Here is a 17,646-nt window from a genome sequence, read left to right as displayed (position 1 = left end):
GGGCTGCTCGCGGCTCTCCCTCTCTTGACCTGTGTTAAGACTTAACGGATGTGTTCAGGGAACGGAAATTCACTATTCTGTATCCATGTAATATGTGCTTGTTTCTAGATGTTACATTTTAAAAAAATAATTTTTAAAATAAAAGTATAACCACCAAGATGTCTCCTCCTGTGCAAAGCCAAAGAGGGCAAACTGATTTAATGATCTACTGGCATAAACTTATTTAAGCAGTCACGGCCAGTATAAAGAGCAGTAGACACCAGGTCACGCTCCCCTCTCGTGCCTGCACTTGTGAGCCTGTGGTTCCGAGGGAGTCTGACTCCCCAGGTCTCAATATTCATGGATAAAAACAGCTGGGTAATTATGAGACTTAGATGAGGTACAATGAAGGGGAGGCTACAGCTCAGTGGGAGAGTGTGTGCTTAGCATGCACGAGGTCCTGGGTTCAATCCCCAGTACCTCCATTTAAAATACATAAATAAATAAACCGAGTTACCTCCCCCCTAAAAAAGATAGAACCAGAGATACGATGAGAGCACTTCGTATTTGTATGGACAGTTGGTGTTCCGACGTTGGTTCCTAGGACAGGAGCACGTAATCACAGCAGATGCAGCTGGAAAGCAGGGAGAACTGGAGGAGACGCAGGGAGGCTCTGAGGAGCTCCGGGGAGTTACTTTCAGGGGCCGAAGCATAGGTTCTTCGTGAAATTTCATTGAAGCTCCAACTGGAGTTATTGTAGTCTGCGTTCTCACAGCTGCATCACGGGAGCCACTCCGTAATAAGCTTTCCACCAGAAAGAGAGGGCTTTTCAGCTTACATTTGGAAATGACACCCACGCTTCATTTTGGAAGCATCAAATTTCCTTGACTCCCAGTTATGTCCTCATTCTCTCTGAAGCTTCTGTCTTCAGGGGACTTCCAGGTTCTTGGTGAGTCTCTCTCTAAATGTCTTAGGTCCGCTCTGGGTCCCAGGTTAGGAAGTAGGCCTGATGAGGCAAGGTAGTGCTTGGGAAAGCAGTCTTGGCCTCACCCTAACTCAGGGTTTCTTTAGGGCCTGGGGCCAAGCACCGGCAGCCTCAGAATCCTGGAAGCTGTGAGATGGGCAGAATCCCAGGCCCCACCCCAAATCCAGTGAATCAGAATCTGTGCCTTCACAGGATGCCCAGGTGATGCATGTGCACCTCAAGATTTAAGAGGCACTAGACCCAGCTCACACTGCCTGTCACTTGATAAACTGAGACTCAGGGCTAGAGGGCATAGCCTTGCCCAGGGGATAGAGTCCATTCCTGTGTGAATGGCCTCCCCCCCAGGCTGGGCCTATCCCCAGGAGCCATGTGCTGTGCCTGTTACTCTATTTCCAAACTTGGGGTCACAGTTTCCTGGAACTTGGGAGCAGGCAGAAAAGGGCATGGGGCAGGGGACAAAGGAGGTAGGGAGAAAGGACGATGGAGAGATATGTCTTGCCTTCATTTCTCTGCAGCTTTCAGGAAAGCCAGAGGGTGGAAGAGAAGGGCAACACTGGAGCTCTGAGCAGGGAGGGGAGTCTACTGAAGCTCGTCTTGTCCATCAGAGCAGGGACCCAGGTCCCTCCCAGCTCTGCGAGATGGCAGCTGCCGGACCTGACACAAGCCACGTGACCTCTCTCTGCCTCAGTTTTTCCAACTGTAAAATAGGGATAAGTAACAGTACAGAGCTCTGAGAGTGGCTGGGAGGATGAAAGGAACCAGTATCCATAAAGCACTTAGAACAATGTACTATGGGAGCACATAATCACCTCTAGGGAGATGTTATCCAAAGAATATACTGAAGTGAAAACGGAACAGACCAGACGGGAAGGGGAATCCCAGAAGAAAGCGGCTGTCCAGCGCAACGTATTTTTATTGATTCTCCCCATACACCAGACATGCGAGGCCTTGGAGATAGAAAAATGAAGAGCCCGCCTTTGGAGGGGTTCACGGTTGAGTGGGGTTTGACAGCAAGGCTGGTCATCAACAAGTTCAGCTTTCCCTGTTCCACTTTTAAAAATCAACCTCCAGACAGACCTGGGTGTGTGTGGCTGGCAATGTCAGTGAAGGATCTGATTCAAAAGGAGAAGTCTCATTTTCTGTGGGTGAAATTGGGAGAAATGTCTACTTTATGAGCACTGAGCTCTTTATATAAGCACCAAATTTCTACCTCCAATGGAGTTTTTTTTCCCCCAACTATTGTTACAGTTGCATAAGGATTTCATTTTAAAAGGACGTACTTCAGGAACACCCAGCTTTACACACCTAGCTCCTTCTCAGCAGCAGGTCAGCTTCCTTACTGCTGCTTAATGACGGGGTAGCTTCAGTTCTTCAAGAATAATATTCACTTCTTAACCACTAGATAGTGCTGCCTGTCACTTGAGACTATGAGGCCACATTATTCCCGCACAGTCGAGAAACAAAAGACCAGCTTGGTGCTCTACAACCTCTCTGACCAACAGTGCTCGTGAAAGGTGACGCCAGGAGAACACACATATTCACTTGCCTCAGAAATCAGATCGTTCCCGCTTCCACCTTCGGGAAGGGCAGTGCCGTGCCGGCGAGGCCCGGGGTACCAGGCTTCAACCCGGCATCTTGCCTCTGATTACTTGATGTTGGTGCAGCATCAGTTTGGACGCTCAGCCCTGGCCCTGTGACACAGTGAACAAGCCCCTCTTCTTCGGAGCCACCAGGCAAGAAAGACCCACCCCTGCCAGTGCACCCCACAGTCAAACGAGGTGACACAGGGCCTCACAGGTGAAATGAGCACCCTGAGGAAAGCGATGAAGTTTAGGCTGTGAAGACGGGAAACTGGTTTGATTTACAGCACTTGTGGTTTTGTTAAAAATCTGACAAACTATTTGCGAGTCATTCCCCCACCCCCCAGAGGAAAGTGCAAAGGCTCCATCAACTTAACCGAAACATAAACACAATCTCTTATTTCTCCCCCTTCGGATGATGACAAAGGAGAAAGAACAAAAGTTAACAGGCCACCACTCACCTCGTGTAACCCTGAGAGGATGCCATCACCTATGCCAGCACTGCAGAGTGGCGGTCCATGCTTACGGCAGCCCACCATCCTAAAGCGCAAATGCTCTCACAGGTGCTATTTATTTGAGCTTCAAACCCAGCCCAGGAGGCAGGCCAGCCGGCAGGGACTGGTCCCAGAGAGCAAGAGAGGAAACTGAGGCTTGGTGAGGGCAGCGACCCAGGCTCTAGGCGGGAGAATTACAGCCAGTGCCAGGATTTAGTTCCCAGTTCCTCCTCTTTGGCTGTTCCCCATTCACCTAATTCAACTGAATCTTTCCAGAGTTTAAGAGACTCACAGAAAATAAACTTATGAAACACCTAGATTTTCTAAAGCCAACACAGAGCAAACATTCTCAACTTGGTCCCCAGAAACGTTCACTCATGCTATGACTGAAGCTCTATGGAGTGCATCTTGGGTCCCTTTATTTCCTGCCATCTTTGTGAGAGATAAACATCAGTGAAGGGGAAAGACGGCCAGGTAAGGATGGGCTGAGACCACCACACCAAGGAAGCTTAGCACCAACTGAGCAGCCCCGGGGCGCCCTTCTGGTCAAAAAGAAACCTATTTCATGAAAGCAGAGTCAAGACCCAACACCTGGACTGAAAGTGATCCGGACTCAGCTGAGGCCCGCACAGTGACCTGACCAAAACCATGGTCATCTGAAAACCAGGAAGCCAATTAACGCTGTTCTGAGGACTAGAATTCATACCCCTTTCCCTACAACCTCTCCCTCTACCTCAACCCCACCTACACAAATCAGAAACTTCCTTGAAGCCCTTGGCTTTCTTCTATATATTCTTTCCTTAGTCCTAACCATGGAATTCTCAGCACTGTGGGAAGAAGGCGAAACATTTAGCACTCCAGGTGCATCGTGTTGAGCACTTTTCTACAAACTAGGTCTCACTCTGACCTCACAGATAAGAAAACCATGGCTTGGTTGCTAGTTACCTTGCCCCAAGTCCTCCTTGAATGGTGGAGCCACATTTCACAGTCAGCTCTGCTCACCCCACTGCCATCTTCACACTGGATCAGCTTCCACGCAGAGTGGTCCTCAGACTGGCAGCAGCCGCATCAGTGCGAGCTTGTTCTAAGAGCAGAATCCCTGCCCCAACCCAGTTCTACTCAATCAGAATCAGCCCCTTAACAAGATCCCCAGGTGCTTCTCATCCATGGGTTTGAGAAGCACAGCCACCACTCTTAAAGAGGTAGAAACAGTCTACAGAGGGGAACAACCACTCCAGCTTCAATGGTCTTAAACCTCATTTAGCATCATGATTTAGAGGCAAATACATTGGTGATTGTGTAGTGTAAAGTATCACGTGAACCGTGTTTAATACAGTCAGAGATTTTTTTTTTAAGGGCAGTATTGACACGGTTCTAACCGCTTAGAAGATGACACTAAAATGTCTACCACAGTCAAACTGGTGCAGCCACTATGGAAAACAGTATAGAAGCTCCTTAAAACACTAAAAATTGAGTTGCCATATGATTCAGCATATATCTGGAGGAAACTAATTCAAAAGGATACAAGCACCCCAATGTTCACGGCAGCACTATTTACAACAGCCAAAACATGGAAGCAACCTAAATCTCCATAGATAGATAACTGGAAATGAAGATGTGGTATACATATATATATATATATATGCACAATTGAATATTACTCAGCCATAAAAAAGAATGAAATAGTGCCATTTGCAGCAACTTGGATGAAACTAGAGATTATCATACTAAGTGAAGTCAGTCAGAGAGAGAAAGACAAATATCATACATCACTTATGTGTGGAATGTAAAAAATGATACAAATGAGCTTATTTACAGAACAGAAATAGACTCACAGAAAACTTATGGTTACCAAAGTGGAAAGGCGGTAGGGGAAGAATAAATTAGGAGTTTGAGATTTGCAGATACAAACCACTATATATAAAATAAACAACAAAGTCATACAGTATAGCACAATATCCTGTAATAAGCCACAATAGAAAAGAATATGAAAAAGAATATATATATGTATGACTGAATCACTATGGTATACACCAGAAACTAACACAATATTGCAAATCATCTATACTCCTATTAAGAAAAAATTAAAACGAACAAACAAAAAGGCTACTACAATTAAATCTTATCGGGGAGGAGCTAAGAACAAGCTGTCCGGATGGTCAGCACTGCCCATTGCCCTCTGGTGGACCACAACAAGGAAGCCTAAATACGGAATTAGTCTCCAGAGGGAAATCTAGAAACACACTTCATTGTGAAGATCACAAGGTATTTGCCATGAAAACCATCTCACTGATTCAGGAGCAACTTAGAACATAACCCTTTTAATTCAGAGGAAGGACTTTGAGATGAAAGAGTAACAGTAAAATCCTAGAAGACCCAAAGACAAACAAGGAGAAAGGAATTATCTAGAACTGTGTTTTCTGCCCAAGAGCAGAAAGTTTGGCCTGAAACTCTAGCCTCTTCCTGCATCACTCTCATCACTTTCTTACTCTCCTTTCGTCTCACCCAACTGGCCTTCTTGCAGCTTCCTTCTAATTAAGAAATTTACACACTATAAAATTCACCCTTTTCAAGTGTACAATTCAGTAGTTTTAATGTGGTCACAAAGTTGTACAATGATCCCAGAATATTTTTATCACTCCAGAAAGAAACTCCACACCCCTCAACAGTCACTCCCACCCCTCCCTCTCCCTGGTCCCTGGCCATTACTGATGTACCTTCTGTCACTGTGGACTTGCCCATTCCGGACATTTCATAGTGGAATCATGCAATATGTGGCCTTTTGTGTCTGGCTTTTTTTCATAGAGCATATTTTCAAGGCTCATCTGTGTTGCAGCATAAATCAAATGTCATTACTTTTTAAGGCTGAATGGTACTCCATTGTATGAGTACACATTTTGTTTATCCATTCATCGGCTAGTGAACATTTGGGTTGTGTCCACTTTTGGGCTATTATGAATAATGCTGTTATGAACATTTGTGTACAAGGGCCTGTGTGGACAGGTTTTCTGTTCTCTTGGGAATATACTGAGGAGTGTAATTGTTCATGAGGTACTTCAGTGTTTACCATCTTGAGGAACTGCCTGTTTTCCAAAGTGGCTGCACTATTTTACATTCCCATCAACAAGCTAATGTAGGAGGGTTCTGATCTCTCCACATCCTCACCAGTACTTGTTATCTATGTCCTTTTAATCACAGCCATCCTGATGCGTGTGAAGTGGTATCTTGTTGAGGTTTTGATTTGCATTTCCCCAGTGACTAATAATGTTGAGCATCTTTTCATCTGCTTATTGGCCATTTGTGTATCTTATCTGGAAAAAAAATGTACATTTAAATCCTTTGCCCCTTTCTAAATTGGATTGTTTGCCTTTTTGTTGTTGAGTTGGAAAAGTTCTTTCTTTTTGCTTCTTTGTGAAACCCAAGTCAAGACCCCCTCTTCCTGGAAAGTTCTTCCTCCAAATATCCAATATTCTCTTACATCTGAATTAATCCCTCTGTGCCTGAAGCCACTATCCTCAAAAAGCTTAGGAACATTTCCCTCTCCCTTTCTGTCCCATGTACCCCCTCCTTGCTTTCAACCTAAGCCTGTGCCTCCCCTCCTCTCTATCCACAGTGAGCTCTCCTGGGGTCACTAGAACGCCTCTGTTACTTTGGTGAATTTACAGAATCAAGAAGGAACTTAATGACAGGTTTTCTCACCAGCACCACAGATTCACTTGGTCTCGCTCCATGCTAGGCACGGCCCTTTTCTTCCGTGCTCTGCCAAGCATTTACACATAGGCTCAAGGACTTCGCACTCATGCTCCCTAACGCCACCAACCTAAAACACCCCTTCTCCTCTCCACAAAAGTGCCACCCATCGTTTCCAACCTCTTCAGAGTCTAGCCCCTCCATGGAGACTTCCTCGGCCACCACAGCTTAAAATGGTTTCTCTCTACTCTGAAGTTATCAGAAATCACCTACAGAGTTCACCACCAATTCACCAATTAACATCCATATTTTATGAATGCCCCTCTGTTTTAGGGATATACCAAGGGGAACCAACCCACCCGTAGACGGTGTTAAACAACATATTAGCGCTGCTGGAATGTGATGCTGCGGAAATGGGCTCTTGGAAGATACACACATAACCTCAAAAATGTCCTGGGAAACGTTTAGTTGAATAAATATAACCAAGTTTTCTGTGGTTGATACCGCTGACTGCAGTACTCCTCGGAGTCTTTTATATGATGCATGTGTTGAGAATCTCTAAGGGAGGGAAAAACATTAGGCATGCTCCCCAAGTGATTTGCCCGTTACAAGAGCACACCTGTTAACATCCACCCAACAGCGTTCTTCCGAATATTCTGGGAACTGCTGAGCTAATTCTGTTGCTGCTCAATTCTATCAGCTGGACAGCAGAAACCATATTTTCTACCAGGGTAAGGAACCAAACTTGCTTTGTTTTAGGATGCCATTAATTGGAAGTCACTGTTAAGATGCCATAGGTTACAGAAAGAGAAAGAAGAAACTATACATTAAATGAGTTCAGAATCTTTAAGACCTACCTGGATTTCTGAAATTAGAAAACGACGAAGCATGAAAAGAAAAAAAAATGTATCTTAGAATTGAGTTAGGGCCACGTAAACTGAGTGTTCGTTTAAAAGCACCCTCTAGGAAGGAACCAGGACTCTCTCTGACTCAGTAACAACAGGCCCTGGTGATCAAAGAGAAATAAAGTATCAAAATGACCATCTCACAACAGACTTTCCCTAGGGAGCAAAGAGAATCAAGCAGTCACGCGCTGAGAAAAGTGAACCCCAGGCAAGGAAAGAAGCTTCATCCACTTGGGAAAAAAATCCCACCAGCGAAAAGTAGGGGTAACACCCAAAACATAAAGTTACGGAAAATAATTTTGAAACAGAAATGTTCCCTACTCAAGTTAAGTGGGAGAAAGCATTTAAATTAGCTAGTGAATCTCAGGAATTGCAAGCGCAAGGTTGTTTCTCCACCGAATGCTGATTATGGTCAGGAAGGCCAGCATAGACCTTGCGGTTTTATCTCCTGAAACACTAAGTGGTACACTTGAGCTTTTGAATAGGTCTCTGATCTACTGATAGGCTTCTCTAGTGCTAATCATTTTAAAACTGAAACAAAGCACAAATGGAAAGCTGAGATAAAGCCTGACGGTCCGCTGGGACCCCATCTGGCACGACAACACAAGAACTAGTTAAAGTGCTGACCTCCTCGGATACACAGTCCACTTGGGTGCGACACAAACCTTATTCTTGCCCTTCGATGTCATCTCAGGAACCCTCAGATTCCAGCGGGTTCCCGAAAGGCTCTCTGATACAAAGCAGCTAAAATTCAAGGCCACAACCTAGGCCTTCTTAAGTCATGGCAAGCTGTCAGCCCAGGACTGTGGCTTAGGGGGCAAGGAGAAAGGTTTAAGATGGGGTTGCGCCCAAACAGTGCTTGATTATAAGCTCGATTATACAGAATAGCGAAGCTACTGCACAGCTGCCCCTGAAATTAGGGGGATAGTAGGAGAGGGTCTCTCTCAGTCACTGCCAACACCACCACCCTCCAGAAGGACGGAAGGCCTTAAGCAGGTCTGATCACCACAGGACATCTGTCACCTCCCTCCAAGACCTGGGTAAGCTGTCCCTTCAGAGAAGATACCACATTGCAAATTCTTTTTAAATGTGCTCATAAGTGATTTACCTGTTCTCCAGTCTTAAGGTTCAAGCTGCCAGAACTTTCTGCAACCTCCTCTCCACAAATGTCTGTGACCCCCAGAGAAAGTAAATAGGGTAGCTGTTGGATTTATCAATCAGAGTCACCAAGTTCAGGCTAACCCAGAGTGACCTGGACGCCATGGCTAAGTACTTTACAGTATGAAGAGAAGGGGGAACTTTCTTTTTTGTAAAATTCATTCATCTGAAGAGGAATCAGAATTCTTTAAGCTGGATGATGGGAAATGGCACAAGTATCAGAAATACAAAATGCTTTCGGCAAGTTCCTAAAATGCCCTAGAAAAAACCTGTCTCTATAACAAGAAATATTAAAATAACGGCATTTCAGAACAAACCTCATCTCTCTCTCTCTCACCCCCGAAGTCAGTGACTCTATAGGCGTGGTCCCTAGCTTGGCAGCACTGGCATCAGCTGGAACTAGTTAAAGATGCAAATTCTTGGACACCCCCCGCCCCCGCATCCTAGACCCAGAGAATCAAAGGCTCAGGCAGTGCAGCCAGCTATCTGTGGTTTAACAAGCCCTCCATGTGACTCTGATGCGCCCGTTCAAGAACCACTGCCCTAGGATTAGGAAAGATGCAGCACCTGGGGGGCGAGGGGTTCAGGAGCCTGATTAAACCCTTATTAACTGAGTGAGAGGCATCCTCACCTGTTCTTGCCTCTGATCAGCACTGGCCCTTAATCACACAGACTGATTCCACTGATGAGGGATTGAGTCCTTAGTCCAAGGTCACTATTACAGATCAAGCCAGAGCTCTGGCTCAGGGTCTGCTAACTCCTTCATCAACCTTGGATCTCAGACTGGGCCTTACTAACATTTCAATTCTGGGGCCCAGGACTCTGCACATTGATAAGGCACCCCGCCCCACCCCCATCTCCTAATCTACACCACACTGCTTCCTTCAGATAAATAAGAGGACTAGAGCTTCAACTCTTAAAATCAAAAGAGAGATGGATTTAAGGGAAGAGAAAAAAAATAAGACAAAGAGCTCCTTTCAAAGACTGCGAAACCAAACCTTTTGGTGAGGAGTGGGTAGAAGGGAGAAGACTTAGGTATCTTGTTGTAATCAAAAGAATTAGTTAATTCAAAAAAACTGAGTAAAGAGCACAGCCACAGTAAGACATGAAAGGTGCTTTTAAAGTTTTCTTAGCCCTTTTCATGGCCATTATCTCCCCCGAGTCTCACAACAACCCTGCAATGCAAGGGGATAAGGTCACTATTATCCCCAACTGACAGGAGAGAAAACTGAAGTTCATAGTGTCTAACAATTTGTCCATCAGCATAGTAATCTGGCTGTAAACCTGAAACTTGACCTCAGGTCTATCTCAGTCTAAAACCGGACACTCAGTGATTTCCGCACCTGGAAATCTGCCCCAAAGCTGATTAACCCCCAGGAAAAAGCAAAGAGAAAAGCGCGCAGCAGAAATGACGAGCCCCTAAAACATGGCACTTGAGCAGTGTGTGGGTTCCCCTTTAAGAACTTAACACATAAACCCAACAGCCAAGGTGTTCAGCCAAAAGAGGGGGAAAAAAGAGGCATATTTCTAGCCTGCATAATCATTTCTGGACCAATTCCCACTAGCAGCCTCGGAGGCGAACAGCGGCTCATTGCCAGGCTGAAGCTCCTCCACCCCCCAGGTTATGACAGCAGCTCTGACTCGTGTGCAGGCAAAACCCCAAAACTCAAAACAAGAAGTGAAAAACGTGGAGCGGGGAGAAAGCGTCAGCATCCTCCACACTCTCCTAATCCATCCAATGCCAGTTCCAGGGTCCTGGGGTCGCCTGGAACACAATCTTAGGAGATAGTAGGATGAAGTGGAAATTCTTATGGACCCACTGCCCCTATTTCTTCCCACCCAGTCCCTGAGGAAGAATAATAGACAGAGGAGAGGGTCTGTTATGAAGTCCTGGGGCTGGAGCCCAAGCCAGATACAACCCTGGCATCCTCTCCTAAGGAGCAGTAGGCCAGCCCAAACTCTCCACCTGATTCTTCCTCCAGGTTACGTACGTCCTTTGCGAAGATGAAGGGGTTGGGGTTGGTGGGCTGTTGTAAACCTGAGAAAAGGCTGGAGGAAAACTCGGGCCATCCACCTACTCCCACGTTCCCTGCCATGTGTGCGCATCATAAACACTAACTTGGAACCCCGCGCCCTTGGCCACATCAGAGGTTGGAGAGGAGGCGTCGCCCAGCTAAACGTCCGGGAGTCGGGGAGCCATGCCCGCTCGGACAGCCTACCTCAGTTTTGGCAGGAATGCTTTTCCTAGAAGACGCCAGCGAAGCGAAGATCTGGGTGATCCGTGAATTTCAGCCGGGGGTGGAGGAACTCAGCCCAGGGGCGCAGCGACCCACTCAGTTCCTCCACACCGGGGTCCTCGGGAAGGCACCCTGGGGACCCACCCAACCGCAGGGACAGTCAAGAAAGAAGGGCTCCATCCTCAACTTTCTCAGAGGAAACTGCTCCACTCTGCGGCTTGCCCAGCCCTGCCCGCACACCGGGTCCCAGGTTTGGGGAGAACCAGGGACCCGAGTCCCTCTAGGCGCACACAAAGCAGCTGCGCGCGGACGCACAGCCCCCTCTCCCGGCGCCCGCCAAGTTGAAAGCATCTCTCTGGGTGCCTGCCTACTCCCCCGGCCCCGTAGCGGGGTCCCTGACCTAGCTGCCCGCATCAGACCCAGCGCCGGGCGCCCCAGTTGCCGCGGCCGCTGAAGCCGCACCCCCCCCCCAAACCCTGGCCTGGCTTTTGCCTCACCCGCCTGGCTCCTCACGCCCCGGCCGTACCGTGTAGCCCAGTTGGTGCCCCGGCAGTGCCAGTGCGCGGCACGCGTCCCAGCCGGCGAGGCTCCTCCCCGGGAGCTGCCCCGCGCGGGGCTCCGGGCTCCGGACAAGGCTCGGCCGGCCCGTGTGCTGGCTGGCCGCCGCCCGCGGCTCCCGCGCCGGCTCCCGCTGCGACGCGCGAGGAGGGAGGGGTTGAGGGGAAACTCCCGGCAACTCCAACTCCGAGCGCTGGAGCTCCAGCTGCAGCCGCGCGCCCGCCCGCCGCCGAGTGCGAGCGCCTGAGAAGCGAAGCTGCCTCCGCGGCCGCCTCTGAGCATGCCCAGTGCCGCCGTGGGCGAGCCCGAGCGCCCCGGCCCGGGGCAATCACTGAGCTGGGGGCCGGGACCCGCCCCAGGCTCCCGAGCGCCCGCGGTAGGGAAGGGGTGGGGGGGAGGGCTGATGCCGGGGAGAGGACCCTGGAGCAAAGGGCAGGGGAGAAACAGTGTGCGGAGGGCTTTGCAAGTTTCACGGGTTGGGGGAAGTTTGTGTTAGAAAGATGAGCTGCTTCTGCGAGCCTCTCTGCAAGACTGTATTGGAAAGGAGAAGGAGGAAACATTTATTCTCCCGGAGAGACAAGTGGACCCAGCACAAGGGTTTTATCCCATGTACTCGTTTCTTCATTGCCTAGGGTCGCAAACTAACAGAGCTAATAGGGTCTGGCCGGCAATGTAAGTGAGTGAAACGGGTAGGAGGCAGCGAACTGGAGAGAACTCTGAAGGCAGAGAGCGCTGGGCTCTAAATTCCTATTGGTGTCGTGGAAGAATCTGGGCCTGCTTTGGCTAGATTTTCTGATTTTCCAATACATAACAGAGATTTCGATTTTTTTCCTGTGAAATATCCCGACTTTTAAGTCTTGATAACAAATTCAGTTTTTTAAAAACTCTAGACCAAACGAAACCTATCTAAGTTCTTTCTCTGCTCAACCCGCAGCCAGCCAATTTGAGGATTATGATTTCTGCGTTCTTTTAGCAAAGAGGAACTGAGTGCCCATGGTGGTTTGGGAAAGCGCTGGCAAGAGTCCAAGATGATTCAGATTGCCATCGAAGTACGGCCAGTTACTAAGGAAAATAGATTTTCCAGACAGAAGAGGGCTACAGATAAATGCTGAGGTATTCAAGAAAAGAAACTAAGTTACTGATGTGGAAAGGGGTGTGAGAACTGACTCTGGATAAACATCATTAATAAAAGTACCCAAGTGGAAAGTCTCTGTAGGTTCCTTAACAGTACTCTGCTGAGACATGTTGAAGTCTGGGGGAGGGGAAAGGGAAAAACGAGTAATATGACCGACACTGTCTGTATTTTAAATTTTGATATTTTTCATGTAGGGCATTAATTTTTTAAATATTTCATTGAAAGATTTATCTTGATTATTGAGTTCTTTGATGTCCTGTTAAATTTTAAGGCCCGCCTCATCCTAACCCAGGCCTGATGGGGCATTAAATGGTGGTATACTGCTCCGCTTGACTAGCTATAAAGGGCAAGAAACATCATGCTGAAGTGGGAAGGAGGGGTGGAGTAGTGGATGGGGGCTGACGCAGAGGACTTGGTTGCCAATTTGTGGAGCCTGAGCTTGATTTTGTAGGCTGTGCAGAGCTAGCAAAGATACTGGGGGAAGAGCGAACCATAATCCAAACTGTGGAATGGAACTCTAGGAAGATGGCTGAGCTGCAGACCCGGGAAGGTGGCTTGGAGGGAAAGAATGGGAGGAATAGGGATGCCTACCTAGGCATAGTCACTGTTGTGGTTTTATGAAAATCAGAGAGATTCCCCTAATACATTCACATGAGCTCTGCTTGTTTCTGGAGAGGCTCGAGGCAGGGTAGCTTGGGGCCAGCAGGAGGGCCTCTGGGCCTAAGCCTCAGCCATTTTCTGCCAGGTTTCCATGGGCAAGAGACCCCACTTTTAAGCTGCACTTTCCTCATCTGTGAAATGGAAAACAATTCTCACAGCATTTTTGTACGGATTCAGAGCAGCAATGTATGTCTAAGGGCTTTGAAAACTCTGAGAATTTAAGCGAATATAAGGCATTGTTCTTATCTACACCTCCTCTATCTGAAATTTAAACAAGGAAGTTCTATGGCTTTACAAAATTGCCTTCAGTGGCAAGCTCTTTCAGTGTGTTCAAGATTCTGTTTACAAATCTTCGGAATCAGCTTTTGAGTAATTCAACATTTTTGTGAATTAAAATATTCCTGTAGAGAAAGAAATAGATGAGGGAGATTAAGAGGTACAAAATTCCTTCTAGTGGCAAAATAAATGAGTCACAGGTATGAAATGTACAGTGTGGGGAATATAGTTGATAACTATGTAGTATATTTGTATGGTGACAGATGGTGACTAGACTTACGGTGATCATTTTGAAATATATAGAAATAGCGAATCACTATGCTGTGTAACAGGAACTAACATAGTGTTATAGGTCAATTATACATCGAAAACAAACAAACAAATAAACTCATAGAAAAAAGAGATCAGATTTGTGGTTACCAGAGGCCAGGGATAGGGGATATGGGAATTGGATGAAGGCAGTCAAAACGTGCAAATTTCCAGTTATAAGATAAATAAGTACTAGGTATATAATGTATAACATGATAAATATAATTAACACTGCTATATGTTATATATGAAAGCTAAGACAGTAAATCCTAAGAGTTCTTATCAAAAGGAATTTTATATCTATATGAGATGGATGTTCACTAAACTTACTGTGATAATCATTTCATGATGTATGTAAGTCAAATTGTTAATGTGATACCACTGAAACTTGTACAGTGTTGTATGCCAATTATATCTCAATAAAACTGGAAGGAAAAAAAAATTGTCCCTGTACTAGTTTCTATTGCCACCTCCCTTCCACCTTCCTTTTTAATATCTTCCTCTCTTTTATTTTCTCAGTGTTGCAGATCTAGCTCAGAATGATTCCCCCCACCACACACACAAACACACAAACACAGAAACACACACATGACTATCCTCTATCTCACCTGCAAGTCATCAGTGCTGTCTCTGCCTCTAACAGCTGGGACTTCCCTCAGTGCCCTGCCTGATGTTCCCTGCAGGTGAGCTCATTGGTTGCTGCATTCATGAAAAACAGAGTGCCACTTATCTATGGGAAGTATTTTAAGCATGAAGAACTCTTAAAAAAAAATTGCTTGGGTGTTTACACAAGAAGCCTTCCAGAAATCATGGAAAGAAGGAAGTACCTAGCCCAGGACCTATCATATAACAGGTAATTACAAATATTTTCAGAATAAATAGCAGTTTCGATCATCAGAATCTTCTGTATCTCTGTTCCACCTCCCACAGTTCCTAAGAATTATTTTTAAAAGTCACAACAATGATAAGGTTGTACAGAAGAGCAAGAAGAACAGGATGTAAACATTTATAAAGGGAGAGGCTCTGTGCTTTTACAAGTAAAATGCTTTGTCTACTTAAAGTTTTAATTGTACTTGTTTTTAAATTATTTTATTAGTAGTAGTAAATCATATATGATATTGAATAAAAGCCCAATGCAAAAAAAGCTCAGTAAAGAGAAAAAGTAAGTTTCTCTCCCCAAGAACTACTATTGTTGCCAGTTTCTTGCATATAATTATGGAAATAGCCTGTGAGCATGAGAATAAGAATAGCTGGGTTTTCTTCCTTAAAGTCTAATCATGAATCTATAGACCTGAAAAATATCTTATATAGTTCATCTAGATGCCAAATTACAGGCTTTTAAATTACTATTACATTACAGAATAGAAAAGGAAACCATAAAAGCAGTTTTTTCTTGTGGCCCAAGTAAACTCATGGCCAGAGAGACACTAGATCACGTGTGTGAAGCCCTCCTTCTGAACACTGAGTGGTGCAAGAAAAACCTAGAGTTCTCCTGAAACCCATAATGCCCACTGTCAACTTCAACCTAAAAGACCCACGGATTTAGGTGTCCTAGGTTGCCCAGGGCTGTAGAAGGAGGTGCTGTCTAAATAAGGAATGAATTGACATAGAGAGAGCTTCATCTAGGGAGCTGTGCATTATAGCATCACTATTTTTAACAGCATCACTTGTGGTGCAGCATCAGCAATCACAGAGTGTCTTCAAGTCTAGTAAAGTCTGTATTTTTTTTTTTTTTATCCTTCTACGCAGCATAGCTAATAGCTCTCCACATTCTTCATTCCAATGATGTGACTTCAGGTAGGAAACTCAGGATGTTTCGATTTGTCAACTTGTAGCTTGGTCCATGTGAAACCGCCATTTTTGTTGGTCACAGTCACTTGAATATTGGCAATTTTACATGGTTTAATCAACCAAAACTTGGTCATTGTTTTTAGACCTGGAAGCATCTTTCCTTTAAGTTGCCTGGAATACCATTCAGTTTCCTACAAAAGCCATGTCACTTAACCAGCTCAGAGAAGCTGATTTAATGTTTGCAGTTTGTAATGATACTAGAGCTGGGCCCATTCTGTACAGAAGGGTTGAAAAAGAGGACATTTCTCTTCCTGTCTTGGTGAGTACAGCACCAGTGTTGGTTGGTCTTAAAACAAAAATAGTCTCTAGCTCCTTTCTGCTCCCTTTGCGCCTTTCTTCCCCAGTATTCTCCCCCAAATTTTCTATATGTCTTAGTTTCCCTGTCTCACCCAGCCTGGCTGGTGCTCTGTAGTCTTAAAAATCAGCATTCCTTTAGTATACCGCAAGTTAGAACTCAGTAAAATAGCTTGATTAAACTAATTCACACTCATCTGTGCAAGACCATCAACCTTTCAACTTTTCCAAACATACATACAATTTTAAGAGTATTTTGTGGTCTCGAAGAAACATTTCCATAATACAATTCCAGCATATGAAAAGTGACAGGAGAATCAATTCTGGTCGTGAGGGGTAGAAACAATACATGGAAGAAGAGGAATTTTAGTTCCATTCCTGATCGTTCTATAGTTTATCATTTCTTCCCATCCTCCTTCTTGAAAACTATGGATTCTTTTGAAGTTTAGGGTTTTGTTTTTCTTTCCACAGTGTTCCCCTGGCAATAGCAGTGAGCATCCCCAGGCTGGGATAGGTCTGTGGCTGTTGCATGCAGGCATCATTTCCAGATTGGGAACAAAACCTCTCATTTCTAGTAATGTGGAGCCTATGGGGTCTGGGAAATCTGCAGAATTCAAAGGGCTTCTGGAGCTTATGTTTGGGACCCTATTCTGTTTCCCACACAATTAGTCTTGGTCTGTGGTTTTACTTTTTAAGAATTCTGGCCGGTTTATAATTAGAATCCACCTTTTCTTTTTTGACTGAGTTACCGTGGGACAACATTCTGTCCCTAATTTACTAAGCCTCTAGTTTTTTTCTCTCCAGTGCTTTTAAGAACCAGGGTAAATATTGACTGTTGACATTAAATATGATGGGACGAGTCCACTGCTCTTTACTGTAAAAGAACTGTCATTCTCATTCTTCCTTTTTATCTTTAATGGTCTCCCATTTTTCTCAAAGCTTCTTTCTCCTTCTCTATATTATTTTATCCCCTAAGTTGCTGCAGCCTTCATATACCAACATACAGATAAGACATAGACTGAAACAAGAATCAGTTCCTGGAAATAAAAGTGAAACCAAAGAAGTTTTAGTCTTGCAAAAAGGCTGGATTATATCCTGGGCTTAGATGCTCTGTTATTAAACTATCGTTTAATATATGTCTTAACCACAAAGCACTCTGGCGTTAAGAAGCAGCACGCTGTGGTAGAAAGGACCTGAATTTTATTTTAGACCATTTGGGTTTGAACCTCTACTTTAACTCCTTGTTTATAACCTTGAGCAAAGTCTACACCTTCTCTAAACATCAGATTTCTTATCTCTAAAAAAAATGTATATTACTATCCCCTTATGGTTTTAATTGGAGGGTTAAAAGGGAACACATATGTAGTACACTTAGCACGGTACCTGGCCCACAGCAAGTGCTGAATCAACATTACTTTCAACCCATGACCACCCATCTTGGTAATTTCAAGAGAAGCGGGAGGGGAGACCATGTTGGACTTCTAACCTGAGCTGTTTCTAAGCGGCTCCACTGCCTCTGTTAGTGATCATATTTT

The 17,646-nt window shown here is 45.3% G+C and overlaps 1 protein-coding gene across 2 annotated transcripts in view; it reads right to left on the bottom strand.

Annotated features, from left to right (window-relative positions):
* Window positions 1-11,688, bottom strand: part of STXBP6 (syntaxin binding protein 6) — a 222,264-nt gene extending 210,576 nt beyond the window's left edge. Inside the window, exon 1 of one of the 2 annotated variants that reach the window (XM_074365698.1) lies at window positions 11,555-11,688. The gene's annotated coding sequence lies outside the window, so the exon portion shown is untranslated. Of the gene's footprint in view, window positions 1-11,010; window positions 11,372-11,554 lie in introns of those variants that run through there. The other variant, XM_045522637.2, reaches the window with a different exon arrangement.
* Between the last annotated feature and the right edge of the window lie 5,958 nt (window positions 11,689-17,646).

The sequence above is a fragment of the Camelus bactrianus genome, chromosome 6 (assembly GCF_048773025.1).
Source record: "Camelus bactrianus isolate YW-2024 breed Bactrian camel chromosome 6, ASM4877302v1, whole genome shotgun sequence".
Taxonomy (NCBI): Eukaryota; Metazoa; Chordata; class Mammalia; order Artiodactyla; family Camelidae; genus Camelus; species Camelus bactrianus.
The sequence above is the reverse complement of the archived record's forward strand: the minus strand, read 5'-3'. Positions and strand labels throughout refer to the sequence as shown.